This window comes from Neofelis nebulosa, chromosome 2 (assembly GCF_028018385.1).
Source record: "Neofelis nebulosa isolate mNeoNeb1 chromosome 2, mNeoNeb1.pri, whole genome shotgun sequence".
Lineage (NCBI taxonomy): Eukaryota > Metazoa > Chordata > Mammalia > Carnivora > Felidae > Neofelis > Neofelis nebulosa.
The window spans coordinates 149,027,118-149,042,944 of NC_080783.1; positions in this window are offsets into that span (position 1 = coordinate 149,027,118).

The following is a 15,827-nucleotide window of genomic DNA, read 5'->3' on the forward strand; positions in this document are numbered from 1 at the left end:
TCACCACACGAGACACGAGAAATCTAATAATGTCTGGAAGGCAATTAGAAATAGATAATTAAGGCTTAAGAAAGAACACTGGGTTAAAGATACAGAGTTTAGAGTCACTTGCATAGATGTGATAGATGATGTTTCCATTAGGAGATATACAGAGTGAGAAGGAAAGGACAATTAAAACCTAAAGAAAATAGTAAGAGTGTGAAAATAAGGATAGATTAAAAAAGAACAACCAGAAATTTAAAATATATCCATTTAAAGTAATTTTATGGACTGATTAATAGCTTATTAGATACAGATGAAGAGATACGAGTAGATGCAAGAGAGTTCTTACAAAATTATACAGAAGGCAGCATGGAGAAATAGGAAATGAAAAGTATGAATTAAGAACCTGAGGGTAGACTGAGGAAGTTCAATATATTATCCAACAAAATTTCCAGAAAGCAAGATGAGAAATTTGATGAGATAATGGTTGATAATATCCCAGAATTGATGAAATCATGTTTCAAAGTCATGGAGTCTCAAGCTGAGTAAATAAAAAAGTACACCCTAGGCGTGTTGCAGTGAAATTGTAGTGCAGCAAAGGCAAAGATAAAATTTAGAAAAGAGTCATATAAAAGACAGATTACCCATGAAAAAATAACTATTAGATCAGCAACAGAGCAGCAACATTTCCCAAGAACAATAGTAGAAGCCAGAGGTTAATTAAATGTATCTTCAAAGAGTTGAGGAAAAGCTAATAAACTTAGAATATGCAACTAAACCGTCACTTCAGGGTGCCAAACAATGGCACCATTCAGACAAAGACAGAAAATCTTCCTCTCCCAGACTGTCACTGAAAGATTAAAATATTCACATCAAGACTATACATTGTTTAAAGATGTATTCATATATATTATGTACATATGATACATGTGCAGTTCAGAAAGTGGTAAAAGTATTAAAGCATGGGAATGAGAAACACCTAAATCAAAATAGTGATTATCCATGGGAGAAGGTAAGAGAATAGAATTGGACCTTCATTTGTATTTCTTTTTTTTTTTTTTTTTTTTTAAATTTTTTTTTTTTTCAACATTTTTTAATTTATTTTTGGGACAGAGAGAGACAGAGCATGAACGGGGGAGGGGCAGAGAGAGAGGGAGACACAGAATCGGAAACAGGCTCCAGGCTCCGAGCCATCAGCCCAGAGCCTGACGTGGGGCTCGAACTCACGGACCGCGAGATCGTGACCTGGCTGAAGTCGGACGCTTAACCGACTGCGCCACCCAGGCGCCCCTCATTTGTATTTCTTAAGCTAGTGTATATAGGCGTTCATTATATTAAGGCTTTTTTTTTTTTTTTTTTTTTTTTTTTTTTTGTCGATTTGAAATATATTTTAAAGGGCAGGAGAGTTTTAAGAAAAAGAATCATCTACAATATCAAACATCGCACCAGAAAATGAGAACAGAAAATTCCACAGATTTCCATACTAAAACACCACTGAATGTGCCAGAGAATTGTTTTCCTAGAGAAGGGTGAATGGGAACATCTTTCCAGCCTGCCTACATCTGCTCCCATCCTTTCTTCTTCACACCTGTTAGAATAAAAGAGATGTCCTTCTGCCCATTGAAGATCAGTCCTTTCGCTGTGTGTTCTGGATCCTACCTCTCTCATCTTTTTGGGACTCATACATTTATCCCTTTTTTTCATATATATGTATAATATATATATGAAATATATATATTATATATATGTATTATATATTATATATAAATATAATATATATTAAATATAATATATAATAATAATATATTATATATAAAATATTGTATTAAATATATTAAATTAATAAAATAAAATATATATAATATAATATATATAATATAAATATAATATTTATATATTATATATAAATATAATATATATTATATATAATATATTTATATTATATATGTATCATATATTATACATTATATATAAATATATTATATATATAATATATTATAATATAATATAAATAATAATACAATAATATAATAATATAAATATATTATATATATAATATATATTCTTATATATAAGAATATATATATGTATTCTTTCATATATATCACCCCTTCTACTAGTTCCTTACCATTTTACATTTTAAACTCTTCCCAAATTGCCACAAAATCAAACACTGCCTCTATTCATTCTCACAGCCTCATTCCAACCACTGCCTTATTTATCTTCTTCCCATGTCAGCCAAAGATCTTAAAAGCATTATCTCTGATTAGTGTCTCAATGTCTGTACCTCCCACTTAACCTCCTACTCTGAATGTACTCCTCCCCACTCACCCAACAAAAATTACTCTCTGTGATGTCTCTGTCTTGTTCTGTCACCATTGCTTGGTATTCTGCACCACTTCCTTCTCGTTCACCATCATAATACATGCAATATTTAGTGAGCACCATATTCCAGCCACTTTGTTAAGTACTTTGTGTGCATTATTTGCTTGTCGAAACCTCTCTTCCTTTGGCTTCTGTCATATAATACTCCTCTGATTTCCTTCTACTGCTCAAGTAGGTGCCCTTCAGTTTCTTTGCTTATCCTCATCTCTGTGGCCTTTTTTCTCTTTTCTTTTCTTTTTTTTAAAGTTCATTTAGTTTTTGGAGAGAGAGAGAGGATCCCAAGCAGGCTCCATGCTGTCTGTGCAGAGCCCAACGCAGGGCTCAAAGTCATGAACCGTGAGACCATGATCTGAGCCAAAACTAAGAGTTGGACACTAAACGGACTAAGCCACCCAGGAGCCCCTCTCCAGTCTTTAATAGATAAAGTTCTTCAAAAGCATCATCCTTATTCCCTGACTCTTCTCACTTTATACCACAGATAATTGCCTCATTCATGTATAACTATCTATACAGAGATGACTCCTAATTTTATTTTTACTTCGTTAATATTTCAACATGTAAATCTTTGAAAATAAGAACTCCTTGTTTTGGTAAAACATAACCATAATACCATTATTATACCTAAAACAAAATTAACCATAATTCCTTGATATTAGCAAGTAGCTGGTCAGTGAGCAACTTTCCAATTGTCTCATAAATATCATAACATTTTCCAAATTTTATAAATTCAGGTTCTAATCCAGTTTTTCTCCTGATTGCAAATGTTTAGTGTTAATATTATCAGAATAAAGAGGAAAATCTGTAACCTGTCCTGCAAATTCTGTGTGATTTGTTTCCTGGCTTAACTGGTCAGCCAGATCAATAGAATCAAAGCTAGAAATCTCAAATGTTGTTTCACATCCAGTATCTTAAGTGGACATACAACTGATAATACCAAGTCAGAAAAGGATCTGAAACCCTCATGGTGAAATTTTCATCTTCTGGAGTTTGTTTTGACCCAAAGGAGGGAGTTGAGAAATATTGATGAGGGAAGTGATACATGTCTAGCTCATCGAAGGCAAATTAAAAGGCCTCAGTAGACACTACCTTTGGACAGCTTGCCACGTGTGCTCCACACCAATCTCCCAGGGTTTGGGGGAAATTGAACACAATTGAAACTGTTTTGTGTGTTATCCCTGGACAACCTTACAAGCACAGACTGCCTAGACTGACCTCTTTGCTACCAGCTAATTAGTTTATTTCTAAAGATGTGCAAACAAGACTCAGTTTTCCTAGACTGTCTGCATTTTTTTCTCTCAGAAGTACAGTTCTTTGCTTTTCCTTGCCAACAATCTAATTAATGACTGTCTCCCTCTATGTAACAAAATTTGTTTGCAGATAGATAAATGTCTCTGAGTTATTTATTCTTTGATAAGGCTTGGTTTCACTCTCAAATCTTTCTTCATTCTTTCTCACCTCAATACCTCTACCTATTCAATTGTTCAAGATGGAAATAATGGAGTATTTTCAGTGATTTCTTGTTCCTCACTTCTAGCTCCTTTCCATTTTTTTAAAATATGAAATTTATTGTCAAATTGGTTTCCATACAACACCCAGTGCTCATCCCAACAGGTGCCCTCCTCAATGCCCATCACCCACCGTCTCCTCCCTCCCACCCCCCATCACCCGTCAGTTTATTCTCAGTTTTTATCTAGCTCCTTTCCAATATCCAATTCATCACCAGAATCTGAATCTACTTTCAAAATATATCTTGATAGTAACCATTGTAGTCTGAGCCCAAACCATCTATTGTTAGCACTGTTGAAATTCTCTCCCAATGGGTCGTATTTGTTCTTCCTACATTCATATTCATCTCCTTCCATTTCATTTCCCTGTAGGGGCAATAGTGTTCCTTTAAAACCCTATTATTTGGGGTGCCTGGGTGGCTCAATCGGTTAAGTGTCTAACTCTTGATTTTGGCTCAGGTCATGATCTCATGGTTTGTGGGATAGAGCCCTGCATCAGCTCTGTGCCGGCAGCTTGGAGCCTGCTTGGGATTTGCTCTCTCCTCTCTCTCTGGCTCCCTCTCCACTCTCTGTGTCCAAATAAATAAACATTAAAAAAAAAAAATACAATCCTATTACTCATTACATATCTCTTCCTGTTTAAAAACTTCAGATGGCTTCCATTATATATGATAAAATAAAAAAAATCATAAATCCTTAACTGGGCCTACTCTTTCACAGTGCCTGCTTGATATGGCCACCACAGACCTCTCTAAGCTGATCGGGTACTGTGTGCTTCCCTTACAACTATAGTCACGCTACCTTTTTTTCAAATCTTTTGGCAATAAACCTTTTCCTACCTCAGGACCTGGACACATGCTTTTCCTTCTGTCTTAAATCCCCATTGCTACTTTAGAAGTTGGCTCACATATCCCTTCCCCAAAGAGGCCCTTCCTGAACTTCCTACTAAATTAAGGATTCTCTTCTAAAGTCCTTCATAGTTCTAAACACAACTTACAGTTTTAATAATTTACATAATTATTTGTTTCATAGCTTATTCTTTAGTAGTCTATGAACTCCAAAAGGACAAGGATCATATCCACTTAAAAAAGATTCTGTATAAGTGCCTAGTATGTAGCAGGCACTAAATACTTACTTTGAATAGATGAATGAGGGAGATAAGGTATATGGAAGCATTTGGTATAATGCCTGACAATAAGTCAGTACTCAAGTTGATTTTCCTTTTTTATTTAAAACACTTATATCACATATTGGTCTTTAACAGAAGTTATTAGTTATTTTTCTTTAAATTATGTATTTTAAATCTTTTTGGGTGGCTGCAATCATTCCACTAGATGTCAGGCTAACCTAAAAAATTAATTGCTATAAAATTATGATTCCAGTGTTCGGTTGAGCTGTTAGATGATTCTCATATTTTTAATTTAATGAAGAGAGAGAATGTTTTTGTAGATACCTTTGAAATTGAAGTTGTTGATGCTGCATGATTATATATTGAGTACCAAGTATGTGATTCTCCTGTGCTGTCGAAGGTTATGGAGACTTTGGATTCTTTATCAAAGGATCGAACTCTATCAGTAATAAAATATATATAAAATATGATAAGATAATAGTGGCTGATAATATTAGCACTAACTACATGTGGAACACTGTTAAATGCTAAAATATTTTCTCTCATTTAATCTCAATTAACAAATTAGGTCAGTGACTACAAGTAGCTCAATTAATAAAGCAATCCTGTGACATAAAAAATATTACTAACCCCATTTCAAGAACTGGAGTTTGAAGGGGTTAAGTAGCTGTTCTTAAAAACTCTAAAAGAGATAGCATAATGTATCATAATTACTTATTTATAAAAATAAGTATTTATTTATAAAGATATTTTAATAATGGAGACTTGTCAATACTCATTGCCACTTAGAACTCAGGAATTTGTGTATGTGACAGATAAATAAATGATGTTGTTTGGTAGAATAGATTAAGATTAAGAAGAGATTAGGGAATGGAGAGAGCATAAATTTGGAATTAGACAGACTTTGGTTTACATCTCAGTATCAACATTTAGCTTTAGTCTGATCTTGGGCAAGTTATTTCATATATTTGAACCTCAGTTCTCTTATCAGTTAAGTGGGGATATAATATAATTCTTGCTTACAGTGCTAAAGTAAAGGTTAAATAGGTAAATATATGAAGGTGTCCACCACTTTTTGCCATGTAATAAGTTATGGTTCAATAAATTATACTTTTTATTACTTTTGCTATAAATGTCTCAATCTGAGAACAACAGATATTAATTTTGTGAATACTATGGGTAAAAAAAACCCTGATATTTTGGTCATGATAGATGAATATATTACTGGTCAGTAGAATAACAAGATCAAATTCATACTTGAATGACTTAAAATTTATGGATAATTTACATGCAAAGATAATTATTTAACTTTCAAAATTATTGAGAATATTTCCATTGAGGAGATAAGAATTAAGATTGTACTTAGTCCACATTTTTTAAGTACCTTTGGTGCTTGGGTATTATAATAAAAGAGGTAGAGAGAGAAATGAGATTTACTATCTTCTTTCCATGTTATTACTACAATTTATTAATATTAATATATTACTTCTTGCTTAGATTTCTCATTAATAGCCTCCCAAATAATCTTTGCATTTCAGTCTCCTTTACACAAGTTTGAAAGATGAATACTCCTAAAAGTACAGCTCACACCATATCATAACTTGCTCAAACATCTGTAGTTTCCATTGCCTACCAAAGTAAGGATACACAAATCTTGGTTAGAGTCATGTTGTAGACTATTTCCCTCATTTTTACCATATGGTATGCCTTTGTATCCAGAACTGGATCAAGGAATGTGGGCACACTAACTAATGTCTTTAATTTAACTTTATATTTAAAAAAATATTTGCGTATTTATTTAACGGGGCTGGAATGAAATAGATTTTTCTTTTACACTTTCAGAAATTTTTCAAATTCAGGAAAATACAAAGAATAGTATAACAATACTTTTATTGCTCTGATTAAGAATTAAACATTGTTAATTTTTTATTATATCTTATATTTTTCTTAAAAAGGCTAAAACATTACTGTTTATGCTTAAGCCTTAGGGAACTAAACCAACACCCCCATTCCAATTCACCTTTCTAACTATGACAAAGCTTCCTCTATGAAGAGTTTAATGTATATTATGTGTAAACAACTTTTAAAATACTCTTACTTATCTGTGCTTACAAACAAATATAGTATATGTTGTATGGTTTTAATTTATATACATGATACCATACTGTACCTATCTTTGTGCAATTTTCCTTACTTATATATTTGAAATCTCTTCAGTATAGATTGGGAATAGATATGATTTATTTTTTTTAGCTGTTATATTGGCCCATTTCACGAATACAGCACATTTAATTGTCCAGTCCCCTACTGATGGACACTTAGATTGTTTCCTGTTTTCACTATTAAAAGCCATGGTGGACTGAATGTCTTCATGTATCCTGGAACACAAATATAAGAGTTTCTTTAGGGGGATCTCCTATAAATGTGCACATATTTTTTATTTTACTAAATGCAACTAAATTTCTGTTAGCAGAAAGTCTATTTCCTCCCATTTTCATCAAAATTATTATTGGGTGGAATTAGTGTTTTTGTTTTGTTTTGTTTTGTTTTAATCTGCACTTCTCTGATTACCTTCCAGATTGAGACTCTGTTCCTAAGGTGGTTGGCCTTTTCATTTTCCTTCTCTATGAATGTCCTTTGCCCATTTTTTGTTGTTGAATTGTTGATGTCTTTCCCAGCCCCCCTTCCTTTTTTGAGCCTGAAAATATCTGCTTCCTATTATCATAAACTTTAGTGTCTTTAAATTGTTTTTTATTAAGCTATCAAAATTTATATATAATCATAATTCAAGAACTAAACTTTTCTTAATATTGAATATTTTAATACATGGATGTGATGTGTTTTTTCATTTATTCAGATCTTTAAAATTTTTCTTCAAGTAAATAAAATTTTATGGTTTTCTGCATAACAGTCGTCTTCATTTTAGTTAGATTTTTTTCCTTAGGTACTTTATGGTTTTGTTCATATTGTGAATGAGAATTTAAAATTTATTGTTTCCAAATATTGGCTTATAAATAGGAATATTAATGAATTTTGTATATTGAATTCTCATATGCATATAGTTTTGGTATTCTCTCAGGATTTTCTATGAGGATGATTATGGTTTTAAAATAACGAAAATTTTGTCACTTAATACTCATACTTACTCATTATCTTGTTTTTCTACATTGGTTAGTGCCTCCAACATAATATTGAATAGGAGCAGCGCTAGCAGGTATTTTGGTGCATTTTTGACGTTCATAAGAATGCTTCTCATGGTTCATAAAAATCATGATGCTTGATATAGAAATGTCTGGGACACCTGCATGACTCAGTTAGTTAGGTGTCCAAATCTTGGCTTTGGTTTAGGTCATGATCTCCCAGTTCATGGGATTGAACCCTGTGTTGGGATCCACGCTGACAGTGCGGAGCCTGCTTAGGATTCTCTGTCTTACTCTCTCTGGCCATCCTATGCTCCCATGTGCTCTCTTTCTCTCAAAGTAAATAAACTAAAAAACAAACAAACAAACAAACACAATCAAACCCAAAACAACAATAACTCTGTAGCAGAGATGGAAAAAAATTAAAAAAAAAATACACTAAAAAAAAAAAAAAAGAATTGTTTAAGGGATGTCCACTCTTGCCACTGTTACTCAACATAGTATTGGAAGTCTTAGCCTCAGCAATCAGACAACACAAAGGAATAAAAGGCATCCAAATCAGCCAGGAGGAAGTCAAACTTCACTCTTTGCAGATGACATGATACTGTATATGGAAAACCCAAAAGATTCTGCCAAAAAACTGCTAGAACTGATCCATGAATTCAGCAACGTTTCAGGATATAAAGTCAATGCATAGAAATTGGTTGCATTCCTATACACCAATAATGAAACAACAGAAAGAGAAATCAAGGAATCAATCCCATTTGCAATTGCACCAAAAACCATAAGTACCTAGGAATAAACATAACCAAAGAAGCAGAAAATCTATACACTGAAGGCTATAGAAAGCTTGTGAAAGAAATTGAAGAAGACACAAAAAAATGGAAAAAGATTCCATGCTCCTGGATTTGAAGAACAAACATTGTTAAAATGTCCATACTACCCAAAGCAATCTACATATTCAATGCAATCCCTATCAAAATAACAGCAGCATTCTTCACAGAGCTAGAACAAATGATCTTAAAATGTGTTTAGGACCAGTAAAGAGCTGAATAGCCAAAGCAATCTTGAAAAAGAAAACAGAAGTTGGAGGCATCACAATTCCGGACTTCAAGCTGTATTACAAAGCTGTAATCATCAAGACAGTATGGTACTGGCACAAAAACAGACACTCAGATCAATGGAACAGAATAGAGAACCCAGAAATGGACCCACAAGTGTATGGCCAACTAATCTTTGACAAAGCAGGAAAGAATATCCAATGGAATAAAGACAGTCTCTTCAGCAAGTGCTGGGAAAACTGGACAACAACATGTAGAAGAATGAACCTGGACCACTTTCTTACACCATGAACAAAAATAGAGTTAAAATGGATGAAAGACTGAAATGTAAGACAGGAAACCATCAAAATCCTAGAGGATAAAGCAGTCAAAAACCTCTTTGGCCTCAGTCACAGCAACTCTTACTGAACATTCCTCCAGAGGCAAGGGAAACAAAAGCAAAAATGAACTATTGGAACCTCATCAAAATAAAATTCTTCTGCACAGAAAAGGAAACAATCAGCAAAACTAAATGGCAACTGACAGAATGGGAGAAGATATTTGCAAATGACATATCAGATAAGGGGTTAGTATTCAAAATCTATAAAGAACTTATCAAACTCAACACCCAAAAAAACAAATAATCCAGTGAAGAAATGGGCAAAAGACATGAATAGACACTTCTCCAAAGAAGACATCCAGATGGCCAACAGACACATGAAAAACTGCTCAACATCAGTCGTCATCAGGGAAATACCACCATCAGGGAAAAACCACAATGAGAAACCACCTCACACTTGTCAAAATGGCTAACATTAACAACTCAGGCAACAACAGATGTTGATGAGGATGCGGAGAAAGAGGATCTCTTTTGCACTGCTGGTGGGAATACAAACTGGTGTGGTCACTCTGGAAAACAGTATGGAGGTTCCTCAAAAAATTAAAAATAGAACTTCCCTATGACCCAACAATTGCACTACTAGGTATTTACCCAAGGGATACAGGTGTGCTGTTTCGAAGAGACACATGCACCCCCATGTTTATAGCAGCACTATCAACAATAGCCAAAGTATGGAAGGAGCCCAAATGTCCATCAACAGATGAATGGATAAAGAAGATGTGGTATATATATTCAAAGGAGTATTACTCGGCAATCAAAAAGAATGAAATCTTGCCATTTACAACTATGTGGATGGAACTGGAGGGTATTATGCTAAGTGAAATTAGAGAAAGACAAATATCATATGACTTCATATGAAGATTTTAATATACTAAGCAGATGAACATAAGGGAAGGAAAGCAAAAATAATATAAAAACAGGGATGGGGACAAAACATGAGACTCTTAAATACAGAGAACAAAGAAAGGGTTGCTGGAGGGGCTGTGGGAGGGAGTATGGGCTAAATGGGTAAGGGGCATTAAGGAATCTAGTCCTGAAATCATTGTTGCACTATATGCTAATTAACTTGGATGTAAATTAAACAATAAATAAATTAATTAAAAATAACTGTCTAGATACTTGTTCCTTTCAAAAACCAGTTCTGCAAGTTTTTCTTTTTAAAAAATGTTTACTTATTTATTGTCTGTCAACTCAGAGCCTGATGTGGGGCTGGATCCCACAAATGGTGAGATCATGACCTGAGCTGAAATCAAGAGTGGGACATTCGACCGAGTGAACCACCCATGTGCCAAGTTTTTCTTTTTTAAAAATCACAGATAGGTGGTGGAATATATCCAATGCCTTTTCTGCATCTCTGGAGATATTCAGCATTTTTTCTCCTTGAATTTATTAATATGATGAATTGCTTTGATAGGGTTTCTTCTTTGTTATTATGAGTTTTAGTTTTTTTTAGTTATTGTTAGTTTCTTCATTTCATTTAGAGCTCAGGTATAAAATTCAATTAATAATTTTCCTTAGTTGAGGATAACCTATCATCACTGGAGCATGGCTCCTCTATCATTTCTTTGAAGTGGTACCCTTATTTATTGCCTCGGAGCATAATATTTTAGCAACACAATTAAAACAAAATTAATATTGTGAACAGGCTGGCCCTATATAGATGTTTGTGTTCCGGGGACCGGCCAAAATTATAAGGATGACAAAGTTGTCTTTGATGCCTTCTGGCCTACCTTTTATTTTCAATTTAAATTGTAGTTAATATACAGTGAAATACTGTTTTCATGAGTAGAATTTAGTGATTCATCACTTACATACAACACCCAGTGCCCATCACAACAAGTACCCTCCTTAATACCATCACCCATATGGCCCATCTTTCACACACCTTCTTCTGTCAACCCATAGTTTCTTCTCTATCATTAAGAATCTCTTGTGCTTTGTTTCCCTCTCATCTCTCCCCTCCTTCCCTTATGTTTATCTGTTTTCTTAAATTCCACATGAGTGAAATCATCTGGTATTGCTTTCTCTCACTGACTTATATCACTTAGCATAATACACTGTAGCTCCATCCACATTGTTGCAAATAGCAAGATTTCATTCTTTTTGTTGTCTGAGTAATATTCCATTGTATGTATATGTATATGTATATGTATACACACACACACACACACACACACACACCACATCCCTTCTATCTATTCATCAGTCCGTGGACATTTGGGCTCTCTCCATAGTTTGGCTATTGTTGATAATGCTACTATAAACATTGGGATGCATGTACCCCTTTGAATTTGTATTTCTGTTATCCTTTGGGTAATACCTAATAGTGTAATTGCTGGGTCATGTGGTAGTTCTATTTTGAGTTTCTTGAGGAACCTCCAAAATGTTCTCCAGAGTGGCTACACCAGTTTGCATTCCCACCAACAGTGCAAGGGGATTCCCTTTTCTCTGCATCCTTGTCAACACTCATTGTTTCTTGTGTTATTAATTTTAGCCGTTCTGACAGGAGTGAAGGTGGTATCCCTGTTCATCAAGGATATTGGCCTGTAATTCTCCTTTTTAGTGGAGTCTTTGTTTGGTTTTGGAATCAAGTAATGCTGGCCTCATAGAATGAGTTTGGATGTTTTCCTTCTATTTCTATTTTTGGAACCGTTTGAAAAGAATAGGTATTAACTCTTCTTTAAGTGTTCATTTATTTATTTTGAGAGAGAGAGAGAGAGAAATAGATAGTGGGAGAGGGGCAGAGAGCGAGGGACAGAGAGAATCGCAAACAGGCTCGGCACTGTCAGAGTAGAGTCCAATGTGGGGCTTGAACTCACAAACTGAGATCATGACCTGAGCCTAAACCTGAAACTAAGGGTTGGATGCTTAACTGATAGAGTCACCCAGATACCCCTTTACTCTTCTTTAAATGTTTGGTAGAATTCCCCTGGGAAGCCATCTGGCCTAGGACTCTTGTTTATTGGGAGATTTTTGATTACTGATTCAATTTCTTTGGTGGTTATGGGTCTGTTCAAATTTTCTATTTCTTCCTGTTTCAGTTTTGGTAGTTTGTGAGTTTCTAAGAATTTGTCCATTCCTTACAGATGGTCCAGTTTGTTGGCATATAATTTTTCATGGTAATCACTTATAATTAATTATATTTCTGTGGTGTTGGTTGTGATCTCTCCTCTTTCATTTGTGATTTTATCTATTTGGGTCCTCTCTCTCTCTCTCTCTCTCTCTCTCTGTCTCTCTCTCTGGTAATTCTGGCTAGGGGTTCATCATTTTTGTTGTCTTTCAAAGAGTAAGCTCTTAGTTTCATTGATCTGTTCTGTATTTTTTGTTTCTATATTATTTATTTCTGCTCTAATCCTTATTATTTCCCTTCTTCTGCTAGCTTTAGGCTTTATTTACTGTTCATATTCTAGTACCTTTAGGTGTAAGGCTGGGCTGTGTATTCAGGACCTTTCTTGCTTCTTGAGATTGGCCTGAATTGTAATATACTTCCCACTTAGGACTGCCTTGCTGCATCCCAAAGGTTTTGGGCTGTTGTGTTTTCATTTTCATTTGTTTCCATCTATTTTTTAATTTCTTCTTGAATTTCCTGGTTAACCCATTCATTTTTTAGTCGGATGTTCTTCAACCTTCATGTATTTGAGGACTTTCCATTTTTGTCTCCCCATGTGACCCATGGGATCCTCAGACCTTGCTGCCTGTTCCCAGGGCTCTGCCCTGCTTCCTTACCAGAGCACCACCAGGGCCTGACCTCTGAAACTTCAGACTCTGTGCTCCACTGTTTATAAAAGACTGTAGGCTCTTGTGTGTGTTTTCACTCTTTCTCTCTAGCTGCTTTCAGGCAGAGTGCTTTCTTTATTTAAAAAAAATTTTTTTTAACGTTTATTTATTTTTGAGAGACAGAGCATGAATGGGGGAGGGTCAGAGAGAGGGAGACACAGAATCTGAAACATGCTGCAGGCTCTGAGCTGTCAGCCCAGAGCCCAACACAGGGCTCAAACTCATGGACTATGAGATCATGACCTGAGCCATAGTTGAAGTCAGATGTTTAACTGACTGAGCCACCCAGGTGCCCCAGGGGGAGTGCTTTCTTATGCAAACACAATGTGCTGCTCTCTCTTCCCCTTTGTCTTTCTCATCTCCACAAGAAGGGTTCCCTCTCCTCTGTGGCACCGTGGCTCTTCTCTCTCCCTATTCACCTCTCTATACCATGTACCTGCCACATTCTTTCCCTCAAGTTATGCAGATTGTACTGTTAATCCTCAGATCAATTCCTAGGTGTTCAAAATGGCTTGATGTTGATCTGTGTTTGAGGGATGAGACAAGTCCAGGGTCTTCTTACTATTCTGCCATCTTAACTCCTCTGTCTCTATTGTATAATTTTACTTATTTTTATTTCACTATCCACTACCCTTTTCCATTTCTCCTTCCTTCAAAGGCTTAGGCTTTATGATGTTTGTAATATATGCTGGTAAACTAAAGTGTTATTTTTTTTGCATATGTCTATGTGTTAATGTATAGAAATGGTATTGTCTTAGAGACCGCACTTTGTTTCAAACCTTTTCACTCAACAGTGTATGTTTAAGATAAATTTTGTTGCTGTATATGCATCTATTATATTATTGCTAAGTGTAGTATAGTATTTCAGATTCTGTATCCATTGCATTTACTTCTCTATTCCCCTAGGGATGGACACCTAAAGTAACTTTCAACTTTCTGTAACTACAAAATAATACTGTGGTGAATTGCCTTTTGATTGGTGTGCTGGTTTCTTTGATTTTATACCCAGGTGTGTGATTGTTAGAACATTGGACAAGGTGTATATTGACTTCATTAAGTACCATCAGACTATTTTCTATAATACTGCTTCAGTTACACTCCTCCAGTAGAGGATGAGAAGGCTTATTTCTTTACTTTCTTACCTATAATTGGTATTATCTATCTGATTTTTAATTTGTATTAATCCAATGGATGTTAAGGCATATTTTGATACTGTTACAATTGGTATTTCTCTGATTCTAGAGCATTTGTCTGATTTATACACTTATTTGCCTTTGAACTACCTTTCAATGATTTGTCTACTTATAAACTTTGTCTATTTTTCTATTGAGGCTTCCTTTCCTTTTGTTATTCATTTGCAGCTCTTTCCTACGCATGCCATGTATTAATTCCTTAGCAGGTTTTAAACATTGCAAATATCTTCTCTGGACTGTCAGCTGTTAATTTTGCCTATGATGTTCTTTGTGAACACAATTTCTCAATTTTGATGTATGTAAACCCATCGTAGTTTTTTTTTTTTTTTCCTTCTTAATGTTTCAAGCCTTTAGTTCTTGAAATCGTTTAAGCCCTAAGGTCACTCAGGTATTTTTCTTCATTTTCTTCTATTAGCTTTTAAAATTTGTCTTATCTAATTGAGACTTCATTCCAGATAGGATTCCCCAGTGAATATGGCATGTGCTTTGTGTATAGCATGAATTAGGGACTACTACTTTATTCTACTAGATATATGGCGTTAATTTTCCTAATAGTATCTGGAAAGTAGTTGTGGTGTGACCTTACTTTTCTGGTGAAATCTAAAAAGAACTGTTGATTTTCAGTTGTTTATTTTTTTTCTTGTTATGAGAATGGGGTGATGACCTCTAAGCTGTTTACATGTGAGACCAGTGCTGTTGATTTTTATAAATTGACCTTGTGTCTGGTAACTTTACAGAATTCTCTTACTAGATTGAATTATTTGTTAATTCCATTGGATTTTCTATGTCATCTACAAATAATTACAGTTTTGTATATTTATTTCAAATTATTGATTCTTCTATTCCTTTGTTTTCTTACCACATAAAAATCTTTCCTCAGTGGCTACTAAAGTTCTATAAATGATTTCTCAGTATAGTGGCCAGATAGCTGAAAACAAATTATCTCCTGACCCTTTGAGACTTTCATAGTAAACGATAATTTTTTTTAATGATTTTTAGGCTCTTAAATAATTTATTTTCCTAGGAATTTAGAATTTTACCTCCCTGGTACCTAATTTCTTATCCTTACTTGAAGATTTAATGCCCCCTTTTATTTTTAAATGATCAGAATTTGATATTAAGGCTCACAATATCAGGTTAATAAAGTTTTCAAAGGTTTCATTTTTTTAAAATTATTTTGTATCATTTAGTTATTTTTTTTTTTTTAATTTTTTTCAACGTTTTTTATTTATTTTTGGGACAGAGAGAGACAGAGCATGAACGGGGGAGGGGCAGA